Below are 11,032 nucleotides of genomic sequence, written 5' to 3' on the forward strand. Positions count from 1 at the left end.
TACTCTTATACTTTCACAAAATCGGAACAAAACTACAGCTGAAAAAGAGGCATTGGCTGTTGTGCTAGCGATTAGGTACTTTCGATCGTACCTAGAAGGCACGAAATTCATACTGTTCACTGACCATCAGGCGCTTAGTCATTTGCGCAATGGTAATCAACCGAAAGGGCAGATTGTTCGCTGGATCAGTGAAATTCAACAGTTTGATTTTGAGGTGGCACACAGCAGCGGACAAGATTTGTCAGATGCTGATGCACTTTCTCATCTTCCCAGTTAGTAACTGTGGGAACGAGGAAAGCGGGAACGCATTTAAAATGTGGGAAGGCACAGAACAGCTGGTGTATTCAGACAGAAAGTTTCACGTACCGGATACACTGAAAACAAAAGTTCTCGACCTCTATCCCGACAGTCCGGAGTCAGGAGGGCATGACGGCTTCTGGCGAACATACTAAAAAATGAGATTTACATGGCCCGGTATGAAGAAATATATTAACGATTACATTAGCTCTTGTCAACAATGTCAACTGAACAAAGCAAAATATAAGCAGAAGACAGACAGCTTGATTGCTCCGTCTGATTCAAATGTGCCATTTGAAACAGTACATGTTGATTTCGCTGAATTGAAAAAGAAAGTGATGGAGTGAAGAAAACGCAATCATTTTTAGTGTGCGTTGATGAATGCTCAAGGATGCTAGCTGCCAAGCCAGGAAAAGAAAATGCTGATGCTGTCATATCTCTCTTGAATACATAGATGTTTAAAGGATTGAAATGTGTTGTATCCGATAATGGCCCTGCATTCAAAAATCAGGCCTTTGCAAGGTGGGCAAAAGACAGAAACATTACCCTGAAGATCAAAGCACTATACCATCCATCATCTAATGGACTAGCAGAGCAAGTAATCCGAGATATAAAATAATATATAAGTATGTACCCAGGATTCCCAGGAGGGTGGAAGTGCTGTCTACAAGCAGCTGTGTCGCACCACAATGGATCCCATACGAGCACTCTCGGATGCAGTCCTCAATACGCCGCCTTTGAGGAGCCTGCATATTTGCCTGCGGACGATATAGTTGGCATAACAGAGAAGCTTAACTTGAAGAAAACGAAGAAAACTTCATATAGCAAAGGAAGCAGAGGGAAGCAACGAAGAGAGCATTTGACAAACGTCACAACACAAATATTCCCGTAATTGCATTAAGCGACATGGTTCTGGTGCCGAAAGGATATGGCGGTGCTAACACAAAACTTGTGGGTCCGTTTAAAGTTGTAAAATTGGCTACAAAAGAAGGAGTACTCAAGAACATCGGCTACACGACGGAAAACGGTGCGATGGAAATAGCAGCCATTGCCAACGTCATCCCTTATTTGCAGCGGAAAGATGAACCAAAGCCCGGGAGTGTGTAGTGGGCCGAGATGACAAAGGACAGATCTGGTGGGAAAGGGGGGAAGAAGAAGAATAAAGGGATCGTGCTTCGGTTCTGTGCATGCTTGACGTGCAATGTTATATATATATATATATATATATATATACGGTTCGGAAAGCTGGTCGGGTCAGAAAAATGAAAACTCTCCGCCTATGGTATACAGGATGACCATTTGAGCAGTTTTGTTGCAGGCCTAATGACGTCTAGCTAGCAAAATGGCACAACTGCGTTGCGAGAACACACAGATAGACGCAACATAGCAAATCAGTTAATAACATCCAAGGGGGTAAGTTTCAGTTTTACGAGTGCACCATGACACAACCGCCATACCGAACGCGCGAAGTGCGCGTCGTAGGGTGAGGAACTCCTCTCCCACGAAGGACACACCGTCGATAGGAAGTACGAATGCGGGCCTCTTCCTCTACAATCAAACTCTCTCTCTCTCTCTCTCACGCCAACAAGTGTAGTGTGCTCAGTACACACTACTAAGCCCGACACAATACCTCCTAAACTGCACACAGCCTGCGAATAGTTGAATGGCTGACCATGAACATGCACGAGTGCGCTGGATTGGATTACCTCAGTGACCTTTTAGCTCATTTAGCTTTTATTCATGGCAGGAGATGCGACGGCGCTCTTCGCATAGGGTGGTGGCAACTTACACCCGATTTTCCCCACAACTTCTCTTCGCAGTGGCCTCCGATATTGCGCGCCGCAGCTCATTTAGCAGCTTTGGAGCAGTTTATCTCATTCGTAGCGTGAATATAGCCGCTTTAATGAAATGTAGCAAATCGGAGCAATTGTAGCAGCATTCCCACCACTGAGCACTAGATAAGTTTACAGCGGCATTCTTACAAAGCTGTGTTTTCATTCATTTAGTAAGAAGCTAAGGCGTTCTGCTACTGAGCTCAAGGTCGCACCACGGCGGCCGCACTTTGACCGGAACAAAATGCAAAAACGCTCGTGTACTTAGATTTAGGTGCACGTTAAAGAACCCCAGGGGGTCGAAATTATTCCGGAACCCTCCAGCTACGGCTTCCTTCGTAACCCATGGCAATGTGCAGTTTCGCGATGTCGGCGCCCACAGTTTAACTAAATTTGGCTGAAAGAGGTTTATTATTACTAGAGAAAGTGAAAAGCAAATACCCTTCTGTTTATTTTCCTACGCTGAAGCTTCAGCGCCAGTATACGCCTTGACTTTCAAAGCCTTGAAGAAGACAAGTTCACTTGTCGAAACGTTGGCTCCTGCTTTCACCTTGTTCTCGTTTTGCTGATCGTCTTGAATTTCCACCTCCCACCTTCCCCATGTTTTCCCAAGTGTTTTCTCGTATTTCCCTGTTATGGCACAGGAAGAACATTTCTCGAGATTTGCAGTTGAGTCTTTGGTTCATGTAGAATGCAACGATTAGTCCTCCTTTATCTATAAAGGTCACAGTTTCGCCCGACAGGCGAAGTATTGATTACGAGAGCAAATTATTAGACAGCTATACGAAGTAGGGTTATCGTTTTATCAGCTATAACTAACTGATATAAACATTCGCTTACTAACTAAATTAACAAGCATGTTGTCACGCGTGCACAGGCAAGCACGAGCACATCTCACTCAATGACCACGGATGCTCGCTGTCAGACGCTGGCGTGATGAAGAGAGGCGAGCGAATTCCCCTTAGTGCTGTCTCTCGCTTCAACGCGAACTAGGCGCGCGAGAGCACAGCGCCCAAAAAGCCATCAGCTATCTCCGGTCGGCTAGCTTTCGAACCACGCGCAGATTGCCTCCAAAATGGGACGCGCGCAGCCGCGCTCAGCCACCGCAGTTGGGGAAGACGGGATGTGAATCTGCCCCCTCGCACCACCCTCCCCTCCTAGCGTGCGCGCATCCATCTCTCCACTCCCCCCTTGCGCGCGTCAAGACGGCGCGCACCCTCCCCGCCTTGCTCCCTTGCGAGCGCGAGAAACCAACGCCTTATCAAGTCAACGCCTCTTAGAAACAGGCCTGTGCACTCTGCTTTAAGTCATGCTACTTGCACCGAAATTTCCATTGTCAAGCCCGGCGTGACGAAAACGGGGAAGTCTAAATAACCGCGGCTTACTAGAGAACATCCCCATTAGATTCTAGGGCAGTCGGGCAAAGTAGCATGAGGTCATGGATGGAAGTGTACAGGTCTTGTGCTATCAGGAGGCCTTGATCAAGCCAGCTGCCCATTCTCGGCTCACCCTCGCAAGCTTTTGCTCGCACCTCCAGCATACGGAGCCCTGCCACGATGTTAACGCACTTGGATTTTATGCCGAACATCACGACGACGACGACGACGAAAATTCGCCTGGAGTGTCCATATAGTTGATATCGCAATAAAGAAATTAATTAGACCCGAGCAGACGCTGTCACGATCCACGAGGTCACGGCGACCACATACGGAAACATCAGTTCGTCTTTCCTTGTCGAGCGTCTTTCCAGCAAATGCATTTCGTCCAGTCGGAGAAACGACCAGCCGGCCCGGGCGGCACTTCGGGAAGGGCGCAGCGCCCCTCGTCGTGCACCTTGTACCACATTTCAACAGCACGTTTCACTATCGGGCCACAGTCATCGTTGGATCCTGTTGAATGTAAATTGGACTCAATTGTGCATTATCATGGCAGATTGTTTCTGGAACAATTGTTATCATACCCGAAATCCTATGTGCTAACTTTTTCCATTACGATTGCCGCGAAGTGACGTGTAAATGTTTCGATAAGTTAACCTATATAGATTTAGTGCCTAAGTGGCGAGGGGTGGAATAATTTGACTTCGCAGGGAGAGGCAAAGTACCTTAAAACGTTCCTGTTACGAAGCCCTCTTTCCAGTTGAGAGGGGCCACTTTGGTAATGTAGAAGGCGTAATATGGTAATGCAGCTTAACATTCCTTTTTAGAATTGACATGACTGCATAGCGCAAAAGATGAGGACACAAGAACGGACACAAGTCAGCGCCTGTGTTGCGTCCTTTCTTCTGTGTCGTCTTTTGCGCTGCGCAGTCATGTCGATAGTGAATCACCAACTCGCCCAAGCTTCCACTTTATCCTTTCTAGCGTTCTTTTTTTTTTCAGCGCAAATGCATCCCTGTATTGTTCTGCGGCATATCTGTGTTCGTGCGGCAGCTCGGAGCCGGTGTAGAGAAATGGCGGCTCGCTGAGCTTCTTTCCGCTGCATCTCGAATAACTTGAGCTCATATGCAGGCGTGGGATCCTCACGAACGGTCGGCGAGGGCGTTAATCCGGCACCACCGGTCGATCTATAGCTTCCCAAGGAGTTGCGAGTGTCACGCACGACGGGTAGGATCGTTAGACACGCTAAACCTCAGCGTGCTGTTTCCGAACGCTCGGTGCTCCTCTGGGAACCTCGCTCGTCTCGCCAGGCGTTAGAGCGCTTTCATTGTCATCGGCCGCAGCGAAAACCGGAAAAGCAAAAATGCTTGGGCGACCGACGGAAGCGCGCCGCCGCCGTCTCATGTGGCCGCGATGCATCCGCCGGAGGCCGCACCCTTTCCAAGCTGCCCCCGCATGTTTGATGGATTGTTTTTACGCCTGCACCTGGACAATTAGGGACGCCGTAAGAAAGTGCTATGGAAGCTCGTTTTGAGCGCGGGGGTATAATGCGGAAGTAATATGTCCCCTGCGACACAAAAGCCGGCGCTGTCCACAACGAGTGGTACCAAAAATAAATATGACGTCATCAGCGTCAAATAAAGTTAGAACAAGTTAGAGTAAGGTTACATATTTAACAGGGATAAGCGGGCTAGTTGGTGGTCATTATTGGAATGCATCATGTAACCACACAAAAACAAGGGACAAAGAAGGAACACACAAGACAGGCGCGGAACTTCAAGTTGAAGTTCCGCGCCTGAAGTTGAAGTTCCGCGCCTGTCTTGTGTGTTCCTTCTTTGTCCCTTGTTTTTGTACGGTTACATGATGCATTCCAATAGAGTAAGGTTACTTAAGGTGCAGTAAAATGAATTAAGGTGAATTAAAGACGATTAAAGTGGATTAAGGGTGGTACAAATTAGAGCAAGGTGGATTAAGGAAGAGTTGTGAAGGCCACTTGGCAATGTATGACGTCACGTATTATGGCCGTAACCAATTAAGTAGAGCAGTCATTATGTTTACACATTCAACTCAAGTTGCGTTCCTTCTTCGTGGGAGCACTGTCAGTGCAGCTGGGAAATGAATGCACGAATTTCCACTGCATAGCCGCATAGCCGCCGAGGAGGAATGACAATAGAAACGTCGGCTATTAAGTCAAAAATTCGCACTAGTGGGTAAAAAAAATGAAGACACGAAAAGCTATCCCCGAATGCTCTCGAGAAGGCAGCGCCAACCCGTAAACCATGGATACACGTGTTCAATATCGATCAGGCATGAATTATTCTTCCTTTCAAAGGATAATCCCAGTCTGCCTTACACACGTGCCACCTAAATTAAGGATGTCGCAAGACTGCCGTACTGAGAAAGCAGTTGACCGACAAAAAAAAAAAAAAGAGGCAGGCACATTTTATGCATATACCTAACAAGTTCGTAGATGCCTTATCTATCTAGTTTATAAAAATTTCTTTCAGTTGCGGTCGCTTTTATGTAGGGCAGACCGGTAGCTGCTTCGGGGATTAAGTGGGCACAAACGGTCATTGACCGGCGGAACGCCGCCTAATCTTGCGCTGAACTGTCCCGAATGCAGTTGTGCTTCCAATTTCGAACATATAGAGGTTCTGTGCAGACACAGGAATGAAGTGCGTCTTATAGTCCAGGCTTGCCATATCAGTAATTGTGGTAGAACGCACGTAAGCCAGTCTTCGATTATTTCTCACAAACTATAACTGTCATGCTTGAACCGATTATCTTTCGAGACTGAACACGTGTGTCCATGCTTGACAGGTTGGGGTTGCCTTTTCAAGAATCGTGCGCAGATAGTTTTCCTTCTATTCCTTCAGCGTGACCTTTCAGTTGACAGCTGGCGTTTGTGTTATCCTTTTCGTTCCTCTTGTGTTTGTGCCCATGTATGTTCACAAACCAAAATAAATCCCTACCACCTATCTAGGCTTTCTTTACTCTTTAAATGGTGCCAAGCTAACCATAGCCATTACAGAGATCACTCACAGCACAGATGGTCCTCGTAGGTTTATCCGCGATTATGAAAAATGGGCCCGTGAAAAAGAAGGAAAATAACTTTTCTTACAAACTGTTTAGCTACGAGCGAGGTATTCGAACCATTATACCATGGCAGCTACACTTGATGGAAAGAATAGTGGCATTTTGTGCAGCGAGACGCACGGGCTCGGGGTGCGCTAATCTACGAGACGCGCCCCTTTGCGCGCATGCATGGCGGAGGAAAATCCGCATGGTTTTGCAAGCAATGAAACGCAATACGCGAAAGCGGAAAGTCAGCTGCGATTAAACGCACCAAGATAGCTTGAGTCTGGCGATGCAAGCTATGCTCGATAATGAGCACGCACATTTCATTGTGCGTTCAGCGAGAGTGCTGGGGTGATATTGAATAATAAACACTAAACACTTGTTACAGGGCATGTCGATGAACGATCCGTCTCCATACATCGCGGTGCTTGGAACATCCCATAAATAATATCACACATAGATATTATGGGGCGTCCCGGACCAGGCTAACGTACCAAGGCCATTGTTTTAAAAAAAAATATTCTGGTCCGCTAAACGAAGACGCGGCTTAAAACATGTTGTTGGTCCCTCTTCTATAGAGCAAAGCGCTCAATTATTTGCACAGAGCATTCCAGGAAACGTCCGATTCAGCACTATTTCAATTCCTACCTATTGCGCAATCATTTTTGTCGGCCCGCTTACCGCACTTGTGCCCTTCACTGCAGTTTATTGTATACCTTGACGACACGCTCACTACTTTGAATAATGCAGAGTGGATATTAGTTGCCCTTGTAAGAGTTGGGGTCGGGCGTGAAATAAATGGTAGCTGGCCCATTCCGTCGTCCGACTCATCCACGCTGAGGACGTTGTTGAAGGGAATGACTTGTTCTCATCGAGAACGAGGAATATGGGATTTATTTACAATATCTACATGAAGGGTGGAGAACGTTACACTTCATCAGTCTAGCATGACTGAAAGAAAATGCACACCAAGCAGCCTCAAACGACTGCTTAAAAACACTCTGTCCTCCCTAGATCCCTAGGTGAGTGAAAACTGCCGTTCAACCTTCGACCAATGGTAGCGTCCAAAGTCACCGTAGCCGACCCGCCTTTGAGGAGGAGGGTTCACACACTCACTTCCGCACTTTGGTTTCACTGAAAACACCGAGGTGACAGGGTTCTCGTAGGCGGGGGTCTTGACCCAAGCAAGCGCCTCTTGATCCCAGAGCTGACCCCACAGTCAGTAACCGCCGCGTCTGTCCATTGACTGTGACGACTTCTGGGGCTCGTGAGAAAGCACAGAAAAACATCCTTTTCCAGGAGTTATCTTGCTCCAAGCAAACCGTGAAGACGACAGCGAATCAACAAACAATACTCTGCCCGCCGAACGCGGCTAGACATGCCGGCGCCGTTGGGCTGTTGAGGAGGCGTATTGTTGTCCTTACAAAGCGAGTCGTAGCAGCGGGCTGGGAAGGGTTCGGAGGTCGCTTCTCTGAAGATCGCCAGCCCCCGCAGGCCGATCGTAACACCCTACACTTGGATGCTGACAACACCCAACATAGAATTGTCGGTCGAAGGAATAATACGCAAGACTCGTAGATTGAAATATGCACCGTAAATAATTCATTAAGAGGTTTAGTGTAACTATATGAATTATTCAATTAAGCATTTTGATTTCTCGTAGAAGTAATGGCCGCCTCATCAAGTAATTTCGATCAAGTGCTAGAATTGTGCTGTCTGCCACAGGCAATTTTCAAAAAAATTGGTGCATCTAAACACACACACACCCTATATGAAAGTCTGAATACTACAGGCGCTATATATGCGTCAAGCAAGCGTAAGTTTTCTATTGATTAATAAATATTTACTTAGAAAGGATTCACTCTAATCTCTATATAGGGGATTGGAGAGAGATAAACGAAGAGGGAAAGGTAGGGAGGTTAACAAAGGACGTGCCCGGTTGGCTACCCTACACTTGGGGAGGAGAATAAGGGAAGAACAGATAAGGAAAGAAAAAAATAATAGAGCGCTCTCAGAAGAAAAGATCATTGGACCATGGCCTATGTATTCTTGCATGCAAAAGGCCACAAAAGCCCTTCTGCGCTTCTTGAAGGACAGTGGAGATTCCTCTGCGACTGACTGTGAATGATTAGCGGATTGGGGTAAGTAGAAATGAAATGGGGAAATCAGAAACCGCGGCGAATATCTGCCCCGCGTGCGAAGCCCCGTAGGCACTGCAGCGTCGCGAGGCTTGATCAACCGTGGTTGTTGGCATTTCATATATTACACAGTTATGTGGTATGTACCTCAGAGATCAATATTAAGTCCACTTCTTTTCAATCTATATGTCAATGACCTCGCCGCTGCTATCCCTACTTTTACATTTCAGTACGCAAACGACACAGTTATCTTGTCTCAAGCTCCCCGTTTTTCCGATGCAAACTCCCTTTTACAAGATGCAACGATTAGCATTATGAACTGGTTCACTAAAATGTCATTAAAGTGAACCTCTCGAAAACACAGCTTATATGTTTTCATAATCCTTTGAAGAAAATCAGTTTAAACCTTCCATTACTGGCGCACTCTTCATCTTGCTCCCCCTGAAACTGCTCACCCGTTCCATATGTTTCAACAGTGAAATACGTCGGCGTCTTCCTTGACAGTGTTTGGATCGCACCGCTGGTACGATCTGTTGGGAACTCGGCGCTGACGCCCGTGGTTGTACCTGGGTCGCAAGCCCCAAGGGTAGCGTTGGCCTGGCGGCCTGGGGTACAACTGGAAGCATCCGAAGGTCCCGGCAAAGCATGAGTCGACTGGTAACAACAAAACAACTTGTTTATTTTAACATCGCAAAGAGTTGGCGGTCAGGTTTGACCGAAGTAGAGGGACGGGAGAGCACTTTACTCAACAGAAGAAATCGGAGCCCTCCTTTTTGGCGTCCGGGGGCAGCTGTTTTTATACTCTCGCAGTTGAGGGCAAGAAGGAACCCCTCAATAGACGAGCACGTGAATGTACAATGGCCTAATGGTGACGCACACTGTCGTAGCGCTGCCGGTCGGGCACAATGACTGGAATGAGAGGGTGATCCCTGCTTTCGCATCGCCTGGTTCGGGCACAATGACTGGAAGGAGAGGGTGACCCCTGCTTTCGCATCGCCCGGTTTGGGCACAATGGCACATACACTCACACACGCACATGAAGACACGTGGCATCGGAACATGCCTGGAAACACCTGGCGGGGAGCGTTGCGGCGACGACGAACGGGCCAAAATGTCTCGCCCCGCCGCAGTCGCGCCGGCAAAACCGCGTGTCGCAGGCGAAACGCAACAGACCGCCCCGCCGGGGGAAGGAGATCCCGATGGACAGGGGACTGCATCCGCTGTCCGGAGGGATGTCGCTCGATGATGCTCATAACCGAAGTCGGGCGTCCCTCGACGTTTCTTGAGCGCAGCGCACAGAGAAGGCCTCGTTCTCTCGTTCAGGTTCGCACGGGACACTGCAAAGTGACTTCGGGAGAGTTCACATTTTTGTTCTCGTTCCCGGCAAGCGTTAGAACTACGCTGAAACTCAACCGCTCAGTCAGCAAGCACGGCACAACCCTCACTAAGCCCTGCCAGGCTCTTTCCCCTTTTTATACCACTGCATAGTTCCTTACAGTAGTCTAGCATCACTCAGAACGCGTCCACAAATTGGAAAATTGCACTAGAAAGCATATCATCACTTTGAAACACTAAACAAAAGCAATATGTTAAAAAAAATCCTGCCTCAGGAAGAAAAACATCAGTAACCAACAATTTTGAGGCTGATTCCTACGTTAGGGGCTTCGACTTAAGCCATCGGCGTTACCGTTGAGACTCCCCTTTTTGTAACGCACCTCAAAGGAATATTGTTGTAAAGCGAGGCTCCAGCGCAGGAGGCGGCCATTTTTGGGAGAGATGGTCTGCAGCCATTGGAGAGGGCAGTGATCCGTCTCAATGATAAACCTCGAGCCGGCTAGATAGCATGACAATTTCTGAACGGCCCACACGAGACACGCACACTCTTTCTCGGTGGCGCTATACGCCTGCTCACGACTGGTCAGCTTACGACTAGCATACAGGACGGGGTGTTCTACTTCTCCATTTTCCCGTTGGCACAGTACAACGCCCATGCCTCGCTCACTAGCATCGCACTGAACAACGAACCCTTTTGTATAGTCTGGCGATCGTAGCACAGGCTGGTTTGTTAGGGCACTCTTTAGGGCGCTAAAAGCTCTTTCCTTTGTCTCGTCCCAGACGACTGTTTGAGGCTCTGTCTTTCTTAGAGCATCCGTCAGGGGAGCCGCGATATCAGAGTACCTAGGGATGTACCTCTGATAGTAGCCGGCGACACCCAAGAACGACCGAATATCGGTCTTGGTGCGCGGTTGCGGAAAGTCTCGCACAGCGGCCACTTTTATTTCAGAGGGGCGGCGACGACCCTGACCAATCA

The sequence above is a fragment of the Dermacentor variabilis genome, chromosome 1 (assembly GCF_050947875.1).
Source record: "Dermacentor variabilis isolate Ectoservices chromosome 1, ASM5094787v1, whole genome shotgun sequence".
NCBI classification, from domain to species: Eukaryota; Metazoa; Arthropoda; class Arachnida; order Ixodida; family Ixodidae; genus Dermacentor; species Dermacentor variabilis.